Genomic DNA, 19,167 nt, shown 5'->3' with positions numbered 1-19,167 from the left:
ATATATATATATAGTAAGGTATGAGTGTATATAAGGTGAAAGAAAGTGAGTAGGTTGTATTCAATAATACAAGGAAGAATGTAAGGAAGGGTAGATGATGATGATGATGATGATGATGATGATGATAAGAAAAAGCATGAGTAGCAAGGCAGGTAGGAACATGTCCAAATAGAATATAGAGATATTTTATGAAGGTACTGTCAAAGAATGTGTTTGGAAGTAGATGTGGGTGATTATAGTAGATAATTTAATAGTATATAATTTGCAACTAGTCCCATAGACAGGCAAGCAATGATACACTCAGTTATAGTCTTAAAAAACGCTTATGAACCCAGATGTAGCCAGACACTTACTGACATACTGTGAAAGACACTAATTAAAGTATTCTCACACCCATTTACTCACCTATAGATGCACTTTCACTGACATACTCACTCCCATGCAGGCACTGTCAGATTCACTGAGTCACATAATCAGACATTTATGTATCCAGCAATCACTCTGTTACAGACAGATGTAGACAGTCATGTACTGAGTTTTTCACGTAGTCACCCACCAATACAGGCACTGACATACGTGTTTATAAAACCATAGACCCAATCACACATTTGGTCAGAGGGTGACAGAGGCACTTACACATTCAGTCACATATCTGCACAGCACTTATATATCCAACCACTCACACACCCATTTACACACCCACATAATTACTCACACACATAGTCACAGACCCATACAGCCACTCATATACCCATTAATTGACCCATAGAGCCCTCACACACCCACTTACAGACCCATGCAGCTTCTTCACATACCCACTCACAGACCCATTGAGCTACTCATGCACCCGCTCACAAACCCCTACAGCCACATGCAATCCTACTTACATACCCACACAGCTACTCACACACCCACTCACAGACTCATTCAAGCACTCACACACACTCAACAACCCACAAAATCACTCACACACCCACTCACTCACTCAAAGCTACTCATACATCAATTCATGCACCCATACAGATACTCACATACCCACTAACAGACCCATACAGCCACTCACACACCCCGGAACCTACCCATACAGCTACTCACACACCCACTCACAGACACATAAAGCCACTCACACACACCCACTCACAGACACATACAGACACTCACAAACACCCACTCACACATCCACAAAACTAGTCCCACACCCATCCTCAGACCCATACAGCCACTAGCACACCAACTCACAGACCCATACAGCTACTCACACACTCACTCTCAAAGTTTACAGGTTACAGTTCGGAAATACAAATTTTAAAAACCCTTCAAAATTCACTAAAAATAACAATAGTTAGGAAATTGCATTAGAAACTTTAGAAATTCATTGAAAAAAACCAAAGGTTACTGAGACAGTATAGTTAGTAATTATAATTAAAAACAAACCTTAGCAACTAATTGAACAAAACAAAGGTTACAGGGATGTTACAGTTAGGCTCAGATTGCACATGCACAAAACCAAAGAAATTCAGCAGTTATAGTTACCTTAGCTAACTAAAATGTATTACCCTGCAATGCACTGCATATGATCTCACATATAACATCACTTATGACATGATCAGTGACATCACTGATGACATTTCAAATGACATCACTGATGACATCATCTAGTGATTGAAAGAATTTCATGAATGTTTAGGACACTTAAAGATATATAATAAGCTACTGCATAAGCTAAATTATTATTTGTTCTCTACTACTAATAAGTGACACTATTTGTAACATATGCCATCCGAGTGGCTGTGTTACTGTCTGTATCTGTGTGTAAGTGGCTGTCTTAGTGGCTGTGTGGATGTGTGACTAAGTCTGCAAGTGACTGTATGGAGCTGACTGTGGGTGTGTGAGTGGCTGTATAGGTCTCTCAGTGGGTTTGTGAGTGGCTGTATAGGTCTACCAGTAGGTGTATACGTGGCTGTATACGCCTGTGAATGAGTGGTTGAGTGTTTTTTGGTTGTGTGAGTGTCTGTTTTAGTGCTTGTATGGGTGTGTGAATAAATATGTGAGTGGTTGTATGGATGTGTGGAAGAGTGTATGTGTTTTATATTAGTGTGTGAGTGGGTATGTAAATGGTTGAATCAGTGTGTGACTAGGTGTTTGGGTAACTGTGTGGGTGTGTGAGTGGGTGTGTAAGTGATTGTATGAGTGGCTGTCTCAGTGGTAGAGGGGTGTGTAAGTGGATCTGTGAGTGTTTGTGTGAGTGGGTGGATGAGTAGTTGTATTAGTGGTTGTATGGGTCTGTAACTCTTTATGAGTGGTTGTGTGGGTGTGGGAGTGGTTGTGTGCGTCTGTGTGTGAGTGTATATGTGGTGGTATGTGTTTGTGAGTGGGTGTATGAGTGGTTGTGTCAGTGTGTGAGTGGTTCTTTGGGTTCATGAGTTGCTATGTGAGTGGCTGTTTGGAGGTAGGAGTGGATGTGTTAATGATTCTGTGGAATATGTCATCAGTGATATCAGTGATGTCATCATTTGCGATGTCATCGGTAATGGTATCAGTGATGTCACTGATCATGTCATGCGTGTTGTAATATGTGAGGTCATAAGCAGTGCATTGCGGGGGCATAAGTTATAGTTAGCGCAGGTAACCACAACTGCTAAATTTCCTATGGTTTTGTGCATTTTTGTGCATTCTTTTTAAGGGCCTCTCAGTATCAGGCAAAACAAAAAATATGCTATAGAGGTGGTCTACTATGCTAATAAATAGGCAAAATGATTACTCCCAATTGCTGTAACAATGACTTAACTTTGTTGTTCCCAAGGTACTGAGTGAAGGCTATCAGGCCACATTGACTTGAAATGAAGTTGCATTTATATAATGCTTTCTACTGTTAATGGGATATTGAAGAGCTTTACTGTGAGAAGCATGCTACCCAGGAGTCCAAATGCAGTTGTCAGTCTATTGATTATTGAGATTTGTCTTTCACTCTGAAGGAAACTATTCCATGAATTCACTCCAGTTTCTTGGTAGTACAATAATGACTTAGATGTCAGTATATAGTCGATGGAATAAATAGATATGGTTAGTTTGAAGTGATATGGTTTCAAATAAAGAGATTAAAAGAGACAGGCATGCTATCTAGGTTAATAATGTATACACAAGATCCATGCAGAAGGTAGAGGGGGAAGGGGAAGTGTAAGGAAAAAAAAAAAGTTTAAGTGAGGTCAATTTTTCATGCAAGGTTTTAGGAATACATCAGGTGGAAATATTTTTGTAATAGCATGCAATCTGATCTGTAGATGTAAACCATCAGAAAGAGACAGGTTTACATTCTGCTCTAAAGGAATGTGACTTTCAACAGTCTTTCTAGAGACGTTTTAACTTTCAAAGAGATGGCAGATACCTGCCTTGCTGAAAAAAACAAGTCAGGTGCTTGTTAAGACCACTTTACAAGCAACCGTCGAGCAGTGTGACATTTAAGCACATACTAATACCCATAATTGCCTTTTGACATACCATTGAAAACATTAGGGTGTAAAATTGTTCGAGGTAAGGGATGTTATATCTAGCTCTTGTGCACATTCCACCACTGTACGCAATGCAAACAGTTCTTTCAAACCCAGGAATGACCCATATGTCAACCTAGCTCAGCAGTATTATCGATACTATAAAGTATTTCTTTTTTTTTTGTTTTATATAGCGCAAACTTGACCTGAAGGTATCAGTGCAGTTTACATGGGCACCAACTACATTACACAAGGACACATTCTTTTTTGTTAGGCAAGGGGAGATTACGTGATTTGCCCAGAATCTCATGATGTTGAGCGTCATTGCCGAGACTCGAACCCGGATCCCCAGATTTGAGTTTAGCCGCCCTAGCTGTTAGACTACATCCTCTCCCCGTAAAGCACTGTTATAGTTTAGGAAAATCATTTTAAACCACACATAAACTACACATTTAAACAACCGCCAACTTAATATATGAGACGGTTGTTGATAAATGCTTTGCAGCAATTATCATTAGTGAATTTAGTGCATGTTTATCCAAACCATTTGTTATCTGGTTCAAAAGGTGCTGCCCCTGCCTCACCTGAAGACCGCCATGCCCTACAGAACAGGCACTACAGTATGCAGAATGTATGTGTCTGAGGCCACTGTGACCTTCCAGCATCGACCTTGATTCTTAGTGAAGCAAACCTAGCAGTAACAATATGAAAAATCTATGGCGTACAAGATAATCATGTCTTCCTGTGGTAAGAAAACTGAGTCTCCTGTAATTCAGAAGCTGAATGACATTGTTAACTCTAATCTGAAGGTAGAGGTAGCTCTAATCGTAGGAGGGGACTATACCGGTCCATATTAGAATATTTCTCTTTCAATACCGAGACAGTGTCCTCCAAGACAATACTATGGGAAGCCCTAAAACCTATGTGCTGGGGGGTAGATATTAGCTTTTGGGGCGATTGATCGCTAGCGCAAATCCCACACATTGATGGAACTTGAGGTGCAAATGCATACACTTGAAGAACATAGCTGTGAGAGGGGCGGTGGTCTGGTGCAGCGGTAACTGTGCCAGATCCAACAGCAATACCAACAACTACTCCTCGATGATGCCAAACATGCATGTTGGACTTCACAGAGCCATATTTATCAATGGGGAGACAAATTGAGTAGAATGCCGCATAGGCTTTGTCAACCTCCCACGAAGCCTTCCCATGGCCAGTGATACAGGGAGGGATGCTGTCGCTCCTCAAGGTAGTGGCTCGAAGCTTTGCCAAGTATGAGGGTGAGATGTAGACCAAGAGAGAAGTAGTAGACATAGGACAAATAATCAAATTCATTGAGGCCCTCCTCTCATAATCTCTAACAGATGCTGCCCGTACACGGACGGGTGAGCTGATCACTGAATAAGAGCTGTCTACAGCCCTTGCAGAGTTGCAGCCTGTGAAGGCCCCAGGGCCTAATGGCTTCCCCAATAAATTTCTTGAATCATATATGCCGCAATTGGGGAAACATTTGGTGGGGTAGATTGAGGAGTCATGTCTTCCGCCAGGTTGGAGGCACATTGAAACAGTTGTGTTCCTTAAGCCGGGCCTTCCATCTCAAGTTATTCATCATACTATCCGATCTCTCACCTCAATATCGAGGTAAAGCTTCTCACTAAGACGTTAGCCAATGGACTAACTAAATATATGCCTGAACTGATTCATCCTGATCAGGCTGGCACTTATATCCCACCTTGTCACACACCACAAAATCAGACGTGCTTATAATGCCTTTGCCTTGGCGGATAGACTGGGAAGGCCTGCAGTGGTACTTTGGCCGATATTGATAAAACATTTGATTTCCTTAGTTGGGAATACCTCTTTGCTCTTTTTCATCGCATTAATCTAGAGCCATGGCTTCTTTTATATATTCAATTGCTATACACCGACCCAACTGCCTTGGTCCAGTTAGCAGACACGGTGTCTGCTCCTTTTCTGATCAGCCAGGGTACCAGGCAGGCGTACCAATTGTTCCCCCTGCTGTTTGCCCTGGCCATGGAGCCTCTGGCCGCTTGGGTTAGGGTCGACACTCAAGTGCAAGGATTTGATTGGCCTGCAGGACTGTTGGGTAGTATGGCCCTGTGTGCCGATGATGTATTATTATTCTTTATGGATCCTACAATCTCTGGAACTCACATTTTACAAATTATGCAGGCTTTTGGTGAGACCTCCAGACTATATATGAATGTTGGGAAGTCTGTGATATTTCCAATAGGTAAGGCCACTGGAGACTAGGAGTGGGCATCGGGACTGACGCTAGCTGTTTGTGGGTTTAGGTATCTCGGGATGTTTGTTTCTCAAGACCCATCTGTTTCATGGACCCAAAATATTGACACATTGCTATTGCGAGTTAAGGAAGAGGTGAAGGCCTGGTCCCTACTGCCATTATCCCTAATAGGAAGATCAGCCATTTTCAATATGAGTTCCCTTACCCGTTTGATATACCAGCTCCAGAAGTACCCCAACACTATTCCTCCATCGTGGTTCCGACAGGTCAATGCAGTTCTGAGTCAATTTTTTTATGGGGGGGTGATACATTCCATATAGATCTCCAGACCTGATTTCAGTCCACACATTGCAGCTGCCGATGTGGAGTCCTACTATGCAGCCTCCCACTTACAGATCATTAATGACTGGAGGTATGGAGTGCACAATAATACAGCATATGCAACAGAATGATGGGCCATGGGCGACACCCCTGTGCTCAACTTTCTTTATAGTGGAAAAGATGAGATTTCTTATCCTTTCAAGCGCGGTAGTGATACATGTATGGAGACAGTCCCTCCATTGGATGGGGTAGTGTGGGAGATTGACGCAGTTGATTCCTTTATGGCAGGGCACCTGTCTCTGACCCGTGGCCCAACTGAGGGGGTTTCAAAAGTGGGACGCTATAGGCATCTCTACGTTAAGGGACATCATGCATGGCACAGTGCTCAAATCGTTTCAAGAGATGCATGCTGATTACCAGTTGCACCATAGCCAGTTTTACAACAAATATCTACAGCTGCGACATGCTATCTCCCCTTATCTGCAAGACCTCCAAGACTTGCCAGAGTTTAACCCACTAGAAGGCAAATTGTTAATGCGAGATCTTGATGCACACAAGATCACAAAAATGTATTAGTCCCTGGTTACAAATGTCTCCATTAGGCTGCCAGCCCTTCGTGCGGCATGGTGGGAGCACATTGGAAATATAGATATATAAGATGACTCGACTGAAGCCCTAGAAGCCCCCTGTGGACTAGTAATATCTTCCTAGCTCCAGTTGATTCAACTGAACTACTTACACAGGGCTTATTAAACTAAGAGCATAGATTTAATTAGATCCCCCATGTGTCTCCATATGGTGAAGAGTTGTGCAGCATTAACACACTTCTGGTTAGGGGTAACATCCTGCCTTGGTGAGGCTCTTCTCTGCGATGTTTCTCTAGACCCAAAATTTCTCCTTCTTCATAGCAGGGAGGCGATAGACGGGAACCACTAGAAACAGCATTAGTTATTTTTGGAGCTTACACTGGCGAAGAGAGACATTGCCAGGCAGTGGAGCGCAGTCACACCACCAATAGTAGGGGCATGGAACAGAGCAATTTAGGTCACTGTATGGGGCTGGAGGTGGTGGCATTGCAGGATAGGGGATGCCCACAAAGCAGCAGAATCTATGGCAGCGATAGGCAGATTATAGGGGATGGTACTGGACCCTGTCCACAGCATGGAATCGCAACTAGATGCCAAAATACAACACTATGGTAAATGCACACTGAGGACTGATAACAAGCTAAGGCTACATTTGAATAGGGGTTTTGTTAATGATTTGTGGTAGGGGGGTGGCCTGGAATATACTGTGCATGTTCTTGTGTTCTAGTTGTTCATGGGATTTCAGACTGCAAATTCCTGTACATGTATGTGGGCCATGTTGGCCGTGAGGTATGGCTAAAACGCAATAACATTTGTTATAAAAAATAGATATTTGACAAGCAACGAAGGCGCTGGATAGTTCCTCTTTGCCGTTTCCTACAGGGTAGCAGTGAGAATTTGCAGAGCGGATACGTCCCCAGCTATACTTTTCTTTTCACTCGTATTTGGAGCCAGGCACGAGGAGGAAGCTGCACCCCCCGGTTGCGCTGATAAACCCAGAGATTGGGATCGAATATTTAGAAACCGATATCGCCTTGAAATTGGAGTGCAACCGTTACAAGGGCACGTCCCCTCACGCCACATGTTTTGTGTGACCTGGAATTATCGTCACACTTGATAACACAATACAAGACAGTGTTCAGCCGTGAACAAGTCGCATGTACGATCCTACGAAGGCGACGAAACACGTGTTGGCTTGGGAACTACTGTAAAAACGAAAGTATTAAAGAGAAGAAAAGCACAAGAAAGAAACAAGGATTGATTTATTATGTTTCATGTACAAATTACTTACTAACCCTGTAAACTAAAATTCTGCGTGTGCTCGGGTTTACTCAATTAAATACTTTTCTCAATTGCTAAGTTTTTAGAGAGCACTTGGTCCATCCGGCGCGAAACTTTAACATCCCTTGACCCAAACTTAGCGTTGCCCAATATTTTACTGTGTGATTTTACAGTCTTGATTAGTGTTATTATTGCTGTGCTTGCAAATTTATTTCTTTTTAATGTATTATTTTAGATCTGATGTGAAATATCTTATCTGTTCTGTGCTATGATTCATTGCTTTTATGGTCTATGACTTAAATTAAGTATAGAAATGAAATGAATACAAGAAGCATATTTCTGTGGGTACAGAAATTGTTAGTAACTTCATTAACTTCATTTAATAATAAATTGTGAGTTGTGTAGAATGACTTTCCACTGTCTTGCATCTCTACAAAATGTACAGTACATTGACTTGGTCTGTGCTATATAAAACAACAACAAAAATTAAAAAAACAAGGAGGCTAAATGTGTATTACACAGTAGGATAAGGCACAACAAAAGTGGTGTGTATGCAATTATAAATTATGCTGAATTGGCATCCTAAACCTTCCTATATGTTCCCTATTTTTTGTTGTTGCATATTTATATAGCGCGAACTCGACCCGAAGGTATTGGAGCGATTCACATGAGCACCGTATTTACATTACACATTCAGGCACGGGAGATTAAGTAATTTGCCCAGAATCACAGAATGTGGACACGACCTCGAGGCTCGAACCCTGGTTTCCTGCACCAAAGTCGGCAGTTTAAACCGACGGACCACATCCTCTCCCCTCTTCCCTGTGCATTGCACTCTTCCTTTGCTAGCCGCTTCATATAGTTTGGCAGTCTCAAGGCATGCAGCTGTCTTCCGGTTTTGACGTGACTTTAATGACAACGTCCCTTCTCCCCTGGGATAGGGCCTCCAGTCCTGACTAGTGACATGCTCTTTCAGCTCACAAACACATCAAGGTCACTCATACACCTTCCACGCGCCATTTCCTCCCTTGGGAATAACTGCCTTGCTAGGTTTTGGAAAACTGTCATTCACCTAGGAGCGGATTTCTGACCTGAGCTGCTGCATGTTCAGGGTTGTGACCTTGAAATGGCTGTGAAGTTAATAGACGTTCAAGGCAACGCTTACCTGATGTCCGCGAATCTTACTTCGCACACTTCTAAAGCCAGGAGATTATTTCACTTTGATGGACATAAGTAATTGCTGCCTCTCACAACAAATGTGGCAGACAAGGAATTGTACCAAAACGAAAAATGCTGGAGTCTTCAATGGAAATTAATCTTTCTCCAGAAAACGTTGTTTGCAATTCTGAAAACTTATAGTATTATTTCGTTTATAAAATGGAACTGATTGTGGTTATCTTACCGCTGTATCTCATGGCGCCACCTATATGCCAGTCTTAGAAGTTAATTTACCACAACACTGCTTGCCGGGGTTTGCAGACTTGGGGGCAGATTTATGTTAGACTTGCGCCACTTTTACGCCGCCGTTGCGTCACTTTTGTGACGCAGCGGCAGTGTAAACCATGCGCCATGTTGCGCCTTATTTACAACGTGACGCATCTAGGGAGATGCGTCACGTTGTAAAGCCCTGCGCTACATTAAACCTGCGTCAGGTTTAATGTATGCAGGGTGGGCGTTCCATCGGAAAAAGCCTCGGAAAAGTGACGCAGTGAAATCTACAAGATTTCACTCAGTCACTTTTCCGACGCTGCTGTGTCAAAACCTTGGGGCATATTTATAATAACTGACGCATCCCTGCATATCAGCAGGGATGCGCCAGTTATTTTGCGCCCCAGCTCCGCCACCATGGATGCGCCGCATTAATAATGCGGCGCACCATGGGGCAAAAACGGCAGAGATGCGTCACGCATCTGTGCCGTAAAAGTGGCGCATTGCTGGAGTTGCGTCGCAAGCGCGACGCAGCTCCAGCAATGCTCTGGGGGACCCTATCTTCACAATGCTGCGTCAATCCTTACGCCTGCTTCAAGCAGGCGCAGGGTTTTGACGCAGCATGGCCTCAAAAGTGACTGAGTGAAATCTTGTAGATTTCACTCAGCCACTTTTAGGAGGCGTTCCTGCGCCGGAACGCCCCCACCTGCCCTGGAACGCCTACATGTGGCGCAGGGCTTTACAACGTGACGCATCTCCCAGATGCGTCACGTTGTAAATACCCCGAACCATGGCGCAGGATTTGCGCCACTGCTGCGTCACAAAAGTGACGCAACGGCGGCGTAAATGAGGCGCAAGTCAAACATAAATCTGCCCCCTTGCGCCTGCTTGTAGCAGGCGTAAGGCATGACGCAGCATGTTAGTTAAGGGCAGCCCCTAAACATTGCTGGAGTTGCGTCATGCTTGCGACACGACTCCAGCAATGCGCCGCCCTAACGCCATCAGATGCGTCACGCATCTGTTTATCCTTGCGCCACGATGCGCTGCATTGTAAATGCGGCGCATCTGTGGTGGCGCAAGGGTAAACTTGCATGACGCATCTTTTCTGGCGCATTCCTGCTGATTTGCAGGGATGCGCCAGGAAACATAAATCTGCCCCTTGGTTTTATACATTTGAACCCACTGGATTATCACACTATGGGTGGCGAAGTCTCAAAGTTGGGTGGCTTGCAGCATTAAAAAATATTCTTAAAACTTGGGAAACTTTGTGAAGGTCGAATCTTGTAAAGTCTGTAAAAAAGGATCTTTGTCGTAGTAGGGAAATCTACTCAGTAGTGCTTAGTGAGTGTCAGAAGATCCTATTCCTTCCTGTAGACCCCTGAACATTTTTAGGCTAAGATCCTGCACCTTGCTATGTGCCTGCTTCCTCTCGATTGACTCACCAGCTGGTCACGGTGCTCTCAACGGCGGCAGCCCCCCTGCCAACTGGATTTTAACTGTCCACACCATGCACCATGTCCACACCATGCACCATGTACCTACATGGGGTCAGTGTAGGAAGCGGTACAAAGTGCCGCAATTTCACACTACAGGATGTTTCCCCGGGACATCATGCAGCAGGAAATTGGCACCCCGCTGGAAGCCTTCCCATCTTGGCCGTTGGACCCACCTCTACATGACACTTCAAAAACATGAGTAGTTAAAGAAGTCCTACACTAGAAAAAATGTGCCCTTGTGACATGGAGGTACATGGTGAACCCACTTTATTTTTGTTTGTTTTGAACAGTGTCCCCAAAAAACAAAACAGTAATATCTTGAAGTTTCATCATTAATAATATTCAAAGTCATTTACACATAATGTTCAACACAATTCAAAACTAAGATTTAGTAAACATATTTGGTTATCTTCCTTGTAACTTATGATTTCTGTTTAGAATCTAATTTTCGAAAAGGAGAAAAATGTGTTTAAATATCCTTTATTTGCTAGCACCGCCCTTATTTTCAGAGCGCAGTAGTCTGCATATTTCAATTCCACACATTTGATCCAAAGGGCCAGGTTACGGTTGTCATACACATACAGCACTATGACATAAGGTGAGGACTAGACATGCTAATTTCAGACTGGTATATGCCACAGTTTTGGGCTGACTCTTGTCTTAAATAGTTGAAAAACCAGAGCGGCGCAATTGTACCACCATAGAGAGTGGTAAATAAATATATTACTTACCAGTGATCTGCATGACCAGACACCTAAGTCCTCCGCTTCACAGTCAATTCATTTTGAGGATCCTCTCATCCCTGAAAGAACCACCTACTAATTTCAAGTCTATCTACTGTCTCTGTGGCTGCTGATTTCACTACCACACACATAGCCCCACCTCCTTGTCTCCACACTTCTTGCAAAAGCTTCATTGGGGAATGAGACTAGGAAGGAGCTGTGTATGAGATGTGGAGGACGAAGGTTTCGTGTAGTGAATGTCACCAGTAAGTAATATATTCATTGCCTTAAAACCCACCCTCCCCGTCACAGTCAATACATTATGAGGAGGATATACACAAGTTTACCTAGTTTCTAGCAGTAAGATCTTACAAAAGTGTTTGTAGAGAAACATTTTTGCTGCCCTGCACAGTTCAACTAAGGGAAGACCATGAGCCTCTGCTCACGTTGTTGCAATGCCCTTAGTTGTTTTCCCCTGAATGAAATCCAGAACTTGTAGCTGCATGACAGTGTAGACTTTCAAAATCACCTGTCGAGCCCATTTATCGAGAATTATCATGGATGGCTTTCCCCCTTTGTGGGTTGAGATAAAAGAAACTGAGTATTTTACTTTCTTAACTCTTGTGTCCTGTCCAAGTAAATGAGCCAGGGGAACATTCCCTACACCTGATTCCTGATACACTGGAAGTTCAAGTTCCTGATCCCTATGAAAATGAGGAAGCACTTTGGGCTTACATTTTGGGGCATATTTTCGTCGTTGAACTGCGTGGTGCAAGAGCGACACAACTCAAAAAAGAGATTGATTAAGCCATGCAAGGCCACCTTGCCTGGCCCATAGTGGATTCATAAATCTCAAGTAAAGCAACGCAGCACAAATTGCTGCGTTGCTTCACTCTGCACCAGGCAGGCTGTGACCAAACATGGGTTGAATCAATTACTCAGGATAGATATAACTTTCCTTGTACTTTATTTAAAACAAAAGTAGTTTGTGTATAGAAGAGAAATAAAGTCACAGTCTTATACTTTATAGCGTCTTCCTCTTTTTCAGGTTCTTCGGAGTTCCTCTCCGCCAGTACCCTCGACAGAAGTAAAGAAACTTGTAAGTATCTGCACTTATTTATTTTAACTTAACATGAGTGGATTAGTGGGGTGTTCCCTTTTCTACCTTTTGATATCGAGTGCTCGTTAGCAAAGTAAAGAATAAGGGTTATAATGAGAAGTAGATAGCCCAAAGGAAATATTGACTGCACCTGTAGTGAGACGATTAACCCATTAGACTTCTGGGTTCTAGTAACTCTTGCCTTATTGTTTTTGGATTTCTTCCTGTTTCTTTCCCCTTTTTGTAAATATTTTTCCTCCATTCCACCTTTTTTTTGTTTTCTACACCTGTTCCCCCCTTTTCCTCGACTATTTTAAGCTCCTTTGGTTCCTAACTAGGAACCAGGCACGCACCGGGTGGAGCCACGGCCCTCCTGGGACATGGCGGGGCTCCAGAGACAGCAGGCGGGTAGGAGACTCCACTCCTGCTGGTGCTTTCCGCTCTCGCTCGGGACGTCAGCTTCCTCAGGAACTGGCTTGCTGCTTTGTTCCGCTGCTCCTCCGATTCCTCCGACTTCTTCTCGTTCCTCTCCATGGAGATGCTGTTACTCCGATTCGCCGTTCTTTCACGTCGTCTTCTTCCCGGTTGCGTGTAGAAACGTGACTCCTCCCCTGTGCCTGACTTCCGGGACAGGCAAGAAAGAATGAGCCAGCCTCAGTCTCCTGCACATTGGATTCATCAGGTTGGTGACAGAGGCATTTCAAGGGTGTTGCATTGGTGTTCCCAAGCAAAGCGCATGTTTTTTGATGCATTCCTAGAATTACCAGAAGAGGTAAACCGGAGAATGCGCCAAAAAAGATATGTCTACCCAGGTGAGACGTAATGAGGAGAAATGTCTTTATTTCTCCCCGTTACTTCCTCTTTCTATGTATACTGCGTTCTGCAGCACAAATAGAAAGAGGAATCTGCCTTTCAGGATTTATTTGTGCAGGAGAGTGTCCATTCCTGTACAAAAACAATACTGTCTGCAACACAGGCCCCCATGCACCATGATGCAAGGGTGCTTGTGTTGATGCTAGGCAGCCAAAATGTTGCCAGCACAGGGACAAGGACAGGAATGTGTTGTATTTTTTTTTAAATATGGCGTATTCTGACCCTTTCCCTGTAACACAGTGCATCAAGGTAACTCGCTGCGCTGTGTTGCACTACTTTGCCATAAATTTGGCCCTTAGTATCTAATCTTGATACCACTCCATCAGGGAAAAATTGAATTTAAAGAAAGAATGCCCATAGGGGCCCTCATTCTCTCAATCTTCTGGCCGACATGACTTCCTCTAGAAATACCGCTTTAGCTGTTAACAGCTGCAAAGACATTGATTCAAATGGTTTAAAGGGAGGTGTTTGTTGGCCTTCCAAAACTATAGGTAAATCCAAACGGGGAAGCAAAGATGGTTGAACTGGTTTTCTGATTCCAAAGCCTTTCAATAACCTCTTAACCAATGGGCATATCTTGGAAACATATGTCAAGGATTCAGTGAAACATTTAATAGCTACACATTCAGGCAATAGGGTTAAGGAAGACAAACCTGTCACCAGCAACTGTAAAACCCTATAGAAGTCCTACAAATCTGCCACAAAGTTCAATACACACCATTTCTCAATATTATTCCAGTATTTTTAACAAGCTGCCAAGGTAGATTACTTTCTCGCTTCCTGAAAAGAGACATCCACCTCCTCAGAATATCCTAAGTTATGTAACACCCTCCTCTCAATTTCCAAGCTGACAAACTTAACACATATGCTTTAAGAGATAACTGGGCAAATCTAATTGGAGGAGGAGACAATGGGACATATATTTGCTGCTGATCAGATAGCTGCATCATAGTTGGAAACCATTCCATTGTCAGCCAAAAGACAGCACCATCACTTTCTACTCCTGATTCTTCCAAAGCACCCTGTGGAGAAGGAGAATGGAAGGAAGGAAGTATAGAAGACCTATTGGCCATCTGAAATACATGGCATCCACTGCCCAGCATGACGTTTCCTCACTTCTGTTCAGTAGAGCATGGGACTGGGAGGCAAAAGGGTCTAACTATGAGATACAAAAGCTATTGCCAGTACCTGGAATGCTTCTCTTTGTCCTGAAGAGGCACCTCTATTTTTGCTCCTTTTTCCAGCATGTATTACGCACCTTTCAACAGAGAGTCTCTTTTTAAAGGATGTTTTGGAACTGATGTCTTTAGAAACAAAAACAGTGTTTCCGCTTTTAGTTTTATGAAATAACCATCTGTTGCTATTTTAATAGGCCATTTGTCCTTCATTAACTCCTTCCACAAATTGAAGTGACTGGTAAGACTTTCCCTCACCATCTCTTCTTAATAATCATGCTTTTGAATTTTAGGATTGCAGTAACTCAGTTCGCAATTTCCCAGTAACCATAGCCCCCAGACTTCTGGCCCAACCTCGAAAGAGGGCTTGATCTTGTTGCATAAACTGTGCCAAATTTCTTTGAAAAATGATTGTTTTGTAATGAATGTTTGAAAGATTTTCTCTCCTCTGCCATTTTCTGAAATAGGTCGTTAAGCTCTGACCAAAAAGCTATAGCAATTGAAAGGAATTCTATGGATTAAAGATCTCTAATTTGAATCCAGTTTCCACATTCTCTCCATAACAATGTTCTGGCATGTCCCTTATGCATACCAGCATTTACTGAAAGTGAGTTCCCTCTACAAACTCTTTACTCAACCTCATTTGAACAGTCAGGCAGCTACTTTTTTTGTAGGAGGCTCGCTCAGTGCTGAGGAGAGAACCTCCTGTATTAGGAATTGAAAATCAGCCCTAGAGTGTAATTGAATCATGCTCCTCCTCCTCTTCCACATGGTGCCTTTATGAGTGCTCTTACTAGGGTCTGATCTAGAGCTGTGCCAACCTCTGACCATTGGGTCATGCGATCAAGAGGTCAAACACATATAATTAACAATGTAGCCCATTTGCCTACGCATTAAGGACCAAGAATCAGTAAATAAAGTTAAGAGTTTATATTAGAAGTTAGCAGTTAAGTTAATGTTAATAAATCTCAATACCATGATGTAATAGTACAATAACAACTGGATAGCCAAACCTCCTAAAGAAGTTCAGGCACATGAGTATAAGTCAAGCAAGAAGTTCAGTCACAGCAATGCAAAGAATTAACAACAGAAACAGAATCTGATGCTCAGAGAAGAATATTTAATGTTCTCAATTAAACATGGGCAATATCTAAAATTATTTAGTTTAGAATCTAAAACAAATAAAGGTAATCTAATCTGAAAAAAGGTCTAAAAAAGTCAGGGGAAATGCAACAAATAGAGGAAATTGTGGGAAGTATGCAGGAAGGTGTCAGCGTTTCAAAAGCTCGGTCAAGAGTTTTCTAGGGATAGGGAAATAAGTGTTAGCCTGAGCCACACTCAGCAAAGAATCAAAGGGGTAAGCACAGAGGCCTGTACCCCTCAAAGTCGAATGAAAAGTGGCCAACATCATCCTGTGAGAACACTGGTAAAAAACACAAGAATCGTCTGGGTAACATCCGGTGACCATATCATCATTGGCTCCATTGTCGTTTACATTCTCATGTTGCGAATTGCAACATTAGCAGACTCCCCCAGGCCAGTCCATAGAACAACATTGTCCTTGGTCACCTGCAACACTTTGATACATTACTGCTATTAACGTTCTGGCTCTCCACGTTCCTTGTCAAGGTCCTCTTCTCAGGCTCTCTATCACTAGAACAGAGTAACATCTATTCTCAAACTAACACACTATGTGAATGTACCTGCAAAGAAAAAGACAAGCAAGCAGAAATGGAAAACAGTATTTATGTAGAAAGAAATACAGGCCTACTTGAGTCAATTTACGAATATAATTCAATGGTGCACATTAATATGTGTTGTTTGTGAGCATACAACTTCAAATAAATGACACATTTAAGTACAAAAATTCAGCCTAAGATTCACATTGCACCTTAAGTAAATTTAAAGTCACTTAGAATGCACGAATACAAGTGTAACTGAAAACTACATTAGAAATATCAATGCAAAAACATTAGTGCACACATTTTGATGACTCTCGCTTGTTTCTAATGTAAATACATTTTGTTAGAATCCGGGTTCTCTGGTTGGCACAGGTAGGTACTTGTGACAAGCAGGGAACCTTTCCTCTAGTCAGGGTAAGGGGTTACACTACTAAAACAACCCCTGCTCACCCTCTAGGTAGCTTGGCGCGAGCAGACAAGGCTTATCTCAGAGCGTTATAGGTTAAGCATTTGTGAACACATACAGTAACCAAGTGACAACACTACAAATGGACACCACACAGGTATTTATATTAAAAATAAGGATTCTTTATATAGGATTATCACAAGACCATTAAACGATTAAAAAAACACAATACGGTTGCTTAGTTGGTAGAAGGTTGCTTAGTTTCTCTTAAGTTCTTAAAAATGCGACACTTTAAGTCAATGTACCTTAGATGCGACACACAGGGCAACGAAAGTGTTGCAGCGATGCCGATGCGTTGAAGTTCTTCGTGCAAAAGAAATAAAGACGGGATCTTCCAGATGCGTTACGCTTCTCCGATGTTGCGAGAAAACTCGACTCGATGCGTCAGCTACAGCGGCGTCACCCTTGACGAGATGCGACGACAGCGGCCTTGGTAGCGGCACTCTTCTCCGACGTTGTGAGACGCTTCCGCTCGATGCGATGCTGCAACGGCGACACCCCTTCTGCGAGATGCGACGACAGCGGCTCCGACGGCGGCACACTTCTCCGTGGATGCGAGGCGCTTTTCTGGTTGCGGGGCAATGCGACAACTACGATGGCTGCGATGGCGACACGCTTTTTCTCGATGTGAGACTCTTCTCTCGATGCGGTGCAATGCGACAGCTACGATGGCTGCGATTGCGACACGCTTCTTTGGCGTTGCGAGACACTTCCGGAATGATGCGAGACGCTTCCGCTCGATGCGATGCTGCAGCGGCGACACTCTCTGCGAGATGCGACGACAGCGGCTCTGACGGCGGCACGCTTCTCTTCCTTGCATTGCGCTTCCAGCTCCTTGCGACACTCAGTCCCTCAGAAGGCCCAACAACAACAGCAGGCACATCCAAAGAGACTCTGGGGAGCTGGGGGTGAAGTCCACTGGTCCTGGGACTTCGTTCAGTGGGCAAGCTCAGTTCAAGCCCTTGGAGATCTTCTCAAAGCACAAGTTGAAGCAAAGTCTTTAGTAGTCTTTCTCCTCTCCTTCAGCAGCAAGGCAACCACTGCAGGCCAATCCCCCAGGTCAGGGACAGTTACTCCTCCTACAGCTTTCCCAGTTCCTTCTCCTCTGGCAGAGGTTCTTCTTGTTTCAGCAGAATCTAATTTCTTGGGAGCAGGGTCCCAATACTTATACCCCTAATTCCTTTGTTCCTCTGGGGTTGAGGGGCCCTTGCCCAGTCCAAACCAGTTCTTGAGCACTCTGTTGACATGACTCTGCCTTTCTATTCAGGGTGCAGGGCAGAGACATCAGCCGCACCGCAGGAGGTGGAGCCAGCATTGTGGTAACAGAGCACAACCCTATTCAGAGCCCAGGTGTACTCCTCCCACCCATCTGACTGCCAATCTTCCTATTCACCACCAGGCTACCTAGCCCTGCCCCTCTGGGTTTCCCCAGCCCTGTCACTCACACAACCAGACAGGCAGATACACATCATAGCAGAGGCGGGCTGAAATGGTCAAGCAAGCAAATACCAACTTTCTAAAAGTGGTATTTGCAAACACAGAATATTAAAATAAACTTTACTAAAAGATGTAGTTTATTATTCTGAGTTCAGGCATACTAAACTCGAATTTCTACCATGTTCCCTGGGTCTGTTAGGATCATAGAATGTAGCAATTCTAACAGCCCATTCTGGCCTGTGGAGAACAGGTAGCCTTACAATAGTGAAAAACGAAAATAGCTGTAATTCAATATTAGGACATGCCACACACATCAGGGCTTGTCCTACCTTATGCTTACAATGAACCCTGCCCTTGGGCCTACCATAGGGGTGACTGATATGAAGTTAAGGGAAGGTTTAGGGACTGGCAAGTGTGTGCACTTACCCAGTCAGCATGACAGTACCAGACTGCACGCAGGCTCTGCAATGGCAGACCTTAGATACATTTTACCAGGCCGCTTCTGTGGGTGGCACAACCAGTGCTGCAAGCCCACCAGCAGCATTTGTATTTACAAGCCCTGGCACTCCTGGTGCACTTTACTGGGGTCTGACAGTAAACCAAATAAGCCAATCATGGAATCCAACCAACATATACATTTTTAAATAGGGAGCACTTGCACTGTGGCACTGGTTGGCAGTGGCACAGTGCTCTGAGCAGCTAACACCAGCAAAACACATGAGGCACAGCGACAAAAAGTGGAAGGGAGACTCACGCCAAGGTGCCAGGTCTAACACATTTTAATAGTGAGAAGATATTTAATTTAGTAACGCTAAGGCACACAGTGTGTATGATTCCTAGTTCTAC

The 19,167-nt window shown here is 43.5% G+C and overlaps 1 long non-coding RNA gene across 2 annotated transcripts in view; it reads left to right on the top strand.

Annotated features, from left to right (window-relative positions):
- The window catches only part of LOC146785054 (uncharacterized), a 113,682-nt gene that overhangs the window by 36,749 nt on the left and 57,766 nt on the right, over positions 1–19,167 (top strand). For both annotated transcript variants that reach the window (XR_014970906.1, XR_014970905.1), the window contains exon 2: positions 12,638–12,688. This is a non-coding gene — a long non-coding RNA (uncharacterized LOC146785054). The remainder of the gene's footprint in view (positions 1–12,637; positions 12,689–19,167) is intronic.

The sequence above is a fragment of the Triturus cristatus genome, chromosome 11 (genome assembly GCF_964204655.1).
Source record: "Triturus cristatus chromosome 11, aTriCri1.1, whole genome shotgun sequence".
Taxonomy (NCBI): Eukaryota; Metazoa; Chordata; class Amphibia; order Caudata; family Salamandridae; genus Triturus; species Triturus cristatus.
The sequence above is the reverse complement of the archived record's forward strand: the minus strand, read 5'-3'. Positions and strand labels throughout refer to the sequence as shown.